This window comes from Salvia hispanica, chromosome 4 (genome assembly GCF_023119035.1).
Source record: "Salvia hispanica cultivar TCC Black 2014 chromosome 4, UniMelb_Shisp_WGS_1.0, whole genome shotgun sequence".
Classification (NCBI taxonomy): domain Eukaryota; kingdom Viridiplantae; phylum Streptophyta; class Magnoliopsida; order Lamiales; family Lamiaceae; genus Salvia; species Salvia hispanica.
Genome location: NC_062968.1, coordinates 22,856,393 through 22,861,685, shown reverse-complemented (window position 1 = coordinate 22,861,685; position 5,293 = coordinate 22,856,393). Strand labels below are relative to the sequence as shown.

General features: G+C 33.7%; 1 long non-coding RNA gene across 1 annotated transcript; it reads right to left on the bottom strand.

Annotated features, from left to right (window-relative positions):
- Nucleotides 1-233: 233 nt before the first annotated feature.
- Nucleotides 234-2,877, bottom strand: LOC125222550. The gene is made up of 2 exons (XR_007176578.1): nt 2,682-2,877; nt 234-1,242 (listed from the first exon to the last, which is right to left on the bottom strand). It is a non-coding gene; the product is annotated as an uncharacterized LOC125222550 (long non-coding RNA).
- Between the last annotated feature and the right edge of the window lie 2,416 nt (nt 2,878-5,293).

The following is a 5,293-nucleotide window of genomic DNA, read 5'->3' as shown; positions in this document are numbered from 1 at the left end:
TTCAACTGACATTTTCTGAACCAACAAAATTGCAGCACTGCTAAGACTTTAATCCTAATCTTCCACAAGTAATAAGCACATTATTATATTTGTTAGGTCTTACATTACTCATTTTGTTTATCTGTCATATATCTCATTATTGCATATATATTTGTAAAATATTCATTTTCAACTCAGATCAGAATTTGATAACATATTCCCGATAACTAGCATATAATCAAAAACCAATAGTACGCAACATAAAAATAGAATATCTAAATTAATCATGCAACCACAAGTTCAAATGTCAAGTTAATCAGCATCAATAGGCATATTATCATTACAAATCACATCACATAACCATAGCACCTTGATTTCATATATCGCGTTCATAGTCCCATCGACATGCTTGGTTTAATCACTTGGATGCACAGATAATTTGCAAATTTAAATCATCATCAATCAACCACATATAATCAAATTCTACCTCGGCACACACATCATATCATTAAGCCATCACCCACGTGCTTGGCGACACCCTGAGAACACAGTCAATAATATGTCCCCGCGTGAGGCCTGATCGAAAACAAAAATATTTCCACCGCGTCTGGACCGATCGAATAACACAGTGCATTCATATAGGTACCGTCTGGCCTTATAGCTCATGGGGCAATTCATCATCATATATTATTATGAACCGCCTGGCCGTATAGCCCCATGAGTGAACATGGTGCACCCACAACTTATACCGCCTGGTCGTATAACTCAGGGGACAAATCATCAATTATCATAAACTGTCTGGCCTTATAGTCCCATGAGTGAATATGGTGCACAAAACATATCAACATATCATTGCTACCGCGCGTGGCCCGATCGAATCAATCACGTTCATTCCAATTATTCCCAACGACATCAACCAAGCACGTGGCATCACATTAATAATCATGTTGACACGTAGATTCGTCCCATTCCCAGTTCATTCTTCATTCATTCATTACCAAATCTCATCCAATATTTCCATATTTTATACCTCATGTCCATGTATACTAATACATCGCAAATGCATAATAATCGAACGGAAATCATAAGTTCGCGATTAACACGTAGCAGCACATAGCACCACACAAGAGAATTAAGCTATTAAATACTAATTATATTACCTGATAGGCTTATGAGCATAAGCCCTTAACCCCCTTAATGTTCAAGTCATAGTAAAATCCTTCCCTCTTTTTGCTATTGCCGATAAGCTTCTCGCTTCGTTTACTACTCACACAAAACTTATAATAACCTCATAACCTCAAATTATCATTTAATCTTTAACAAAACTTTTGATTCCTATATTTCTTTCACTCTCAATTTTATTCCCTCAATTTTATTCAATAGTCCTCATTAACATTACATATTTATTTTCTAATCTCACATATTTATTTCCTAATTTCATTTATTCATCATCTCTCAATATTAGAATGCCAATTTACTATTGACACGGTAATTATTCATAGTCTAATTCCATAATATTACAAATTCACTAAATATACTCAATGGTTAATAATTTCTAAATTCAATTCTGCATTACTTCCCAGCCATGTCATATTGACCACATATTTCATTTTCATACTTATTTACATCATTAAACTATCTAATGAAAATAGACAAAGCTTCTGTTACTATTCTCCTGATCACATTATTCAATCCAATGAATATAACTTAAATATATTCAAACATTACCAATATTATGCCTTAATTCGCGAATTACTATACACAGCTTATACTTTTAAGTGAAATAATATTTTATAATTACTAAACATCATTAGAACATTTCTCATAAATTTATATTAATATTTATACTTTCCCCAGATCCTACTCTTATGATCAAATTGTCTAGATGAACACATCTACTACATTAATTCAATCTTCCCTTCACTTATGCATGAATGATTAACTATTTTATAATATCCCAATTACCAATACTAATCACATTTCTTTGCTTAGCCTACACATTTAATTATAATTATAATCATACATCAGTCATTTCCATAACCATCCTTTATACATAAAGCAATTCCACTTTTAATAGCCTTACTGAAATCCAAAATATATCAAATCATTATAATGAATTCTTTTAAAATAAGGTAACCCAAGACTACATATTTTCCATCAAACTAATCAAATAAATGATTCTTTTTTTTTAACCATTAGTTTTACCCTGTATAGTTTCGGTTATTTCAAGTCCCCAATATTAGCTACATTTTCCTTTCATATTCAATTCTAAAACATACTTAATCACCATATACTTCTATAACTCATATATTCTGTACTATAAACCATAGTAACAAATACTACTATGAATTCATGAGCAAAATGTGGATTCCCACTTAATGTTATAGTTATGTCACTATGCATTCCAAAACAATAATTCACCATGACTATTAACGTCCTATAATATCATGTTAATCTATGATTCAATTCATTAGCTATATTAACCTATCATTTAGGCATCCTTATTAATTTTCCAAAATGTATTAAATCGTCACCAGTAATTCTAATAAGATTTCATTGAGCATAAAGTCAAGCCCAAATTACATTTATGGATTCAAATAAATCATATCAAATTTATAAAAATCAAATCCTTATATATGTGTCTCAATATAAGTATCATAATTCAAACTATAAAAGGAATATAGTCTAGGATCAAGGAATACCTCGAATAGCCGAAGTTTTCTCATACTTCCCATTGTCTCCCACTTGAAAATCATAGAAGAATTGGATAGGAAGATTTTCGTTTTTCTTCTTCTTCTTTTTTTTTATGTATATAATGTGAGGGCTAAGAGTATTAGCCAAAAGAGAGAGATGAGTGTGTGTAAATTGGAAAGGAATATTTATGTGAGGTGAAGGATACCGAGATGTTCCCCCAAGTAAATGATTCTATTTCATTTTTATATAGTTGGTAAAAAAATTCTTTATTTTATTAAGTGGTGAAAGAATTGGACAAATGGCATTGTTAGATTTAATTTAATTATTTATTACCTCTCTAGACTATTCTACATAAATCATGAATTTAAAAGATCTCACTTGCTAACTAAATTTTTTCGCCACTTTTCAACTAGATTAAGAAAGAAAATTATTTTGGCAATCAAATGAATTCTTAATAATATATTATGGCCTGTACACTAACTCATACAAATGTCTTTATATGTGTACTTAGCTTCTAGTCTCTTCAATTCCTATTATATTAGACTTCTAACTTTGTTAATTATTTTTGTTTCCAAAATCGATTCCTGACGGTCAAAAGTCTTATATTATAAACAGTTAAACTGAAAATTATATTTTTCTTAGTGTCGTATTTGGGGTGTTACAATGCGAGATAGTTGGCTTCTTCGAGTATGCTTTTTATGAAAATATCTCAAATTCATTTCAGTGAGAATAGTTGCAAACACCTCATTCTCGTTATATTCCATCAAATTGTCGTCCAACCAGTCATCTCTCATCTTATTTTGCAACTTCGACTTCACAAATTTCATTGGAGAAAACACTATTTAACAGATATAGTTGCTAGTGGAAAAGTAAGACTAATTTTATCAATTGATAAACCAATGATAAAATCTTATTTTTCATCATTTCAGCCACCACATGATTATCCAATTGTTGTGGTTCTTGCTCAACATTAACACTAAAAGAACCAATAGAAACTCAATGTTTTTTCTTAAGAAATTATTCATAAACCTAAAAATAAAGTAACACCACGATCAATATTTTTAAAACAAATTTATACTCAAATCATTTACTCCCTCTATGACGCTTTAGCAGTCCCATTAACTTTTCTGCTCTCTTTTGTAAAAATGATAAAAAATAGTTAAAGTGGAGAAATGGTAAAATAAGAGAAACAATAATATAGATAAGACTCTTCTCTATATTATTCTCTCTCTTAATTTACCATTTTGCATCTTTAACTATTTTTTATCATTTTTATAAAAAAATGACAGAAAAGTCAATAAGACTACTAAAGCCTGACGGAAGGGATATCATTTATCATATGCTATAATAAAACTTTTAATCTAGTCTCGGAAGGTGAACAAAACAAATAAATAATCAAAAGCAAAGCTGCAGAGAGGTAATTGCTATATTTACTGAAATTGGATAATATAATAAATTATTGATCAATTTAATAGTATTGTAAAGTGAAAAAAAATAAATAATAGAATAAATGTATGTACAGTACGATACAAACTATAGAATAAATGATTTAGTCAGTAGTATTAAATTATTAATAAGTGAGAGGCCCAATTTGTAAAGCCCAAGTAGTAGTACTAAAAATTGTATTTCTTCTTCTTTGCGTAAAAGCGGCGGCGACTGGTTTGGGGCAGTACCTTGGCGGCGTGGGGTCGGCAGCTGAGGGAAGGGGATTATCCGGCGATTCTCCGGGGATGGCGGTGGGGTCGGCCGACCCCCTCCGACCCCACCTGGATCCGCCGTTGGCATAAACAGTGGTCTACTCATCCTAAAACGTTGCCTGAAATGGTTGGCCCCAAACTGCGGCTCCGGAGCGAAGTAGTCGTCATATAGCCTCTGATGTGCAGCGACATTATCCCGATCAACCACAGCTCGGCGGTGGACAATAGGTCGAGGTACCGCCGACTGCTGCGGCTGCAAGGCCCTTTGTATCAGCCGATTTATCTCGCGGAATGTATAGGCATCCAACTCTTCGTTCAATCGTCGTTCGGCATCCCCACCACTACTCATTCCGCGATATTGCTCTTGTACATAAATTAAGAGAGAGAGAAACTCGTTAAAACAAGTGGTGCGAATGAAAATGACGTTAAAATCGCATATATATAGAGTTTCGAAAATTAAAAAAAAGGGGGGCCTAGCCGGTCGCTAGCCGATCGCCTCGCTACAATGGCGGCCAGTGAATCGGCTAGTGCCCGCGAATCGACATGGGCTAGCCGATTCACTCGCCGGTTCCAAAGGTCGGCTAGCGGACCGGCCAGCGCGCGCGAAGCGGATAGCCGACCTGTTAGCCGCCATTGGAGATGCTCTAAAACAATATTGAACTTCGGGAAGTACGATACTTTATTTCCTTCGTTTACGGTCATGAAAACAACATGAAAAAATGTGTTGAGAACATTGTTGAAAACGTATTAATATAAGAGGCTTTTGGCCTTTCACTTCTTGTACCCTCCAAATCTTTATGAGGTGTCTTCATGGCAAGACCTCTCATATGTTCACTCCTATCCTATAAATAGGTGTGGTTTTGAGAGTTGAACTGGAGTTGGAGAAATATGAAAGGCCAAAGGACTTAGCCACATAAAAGGCC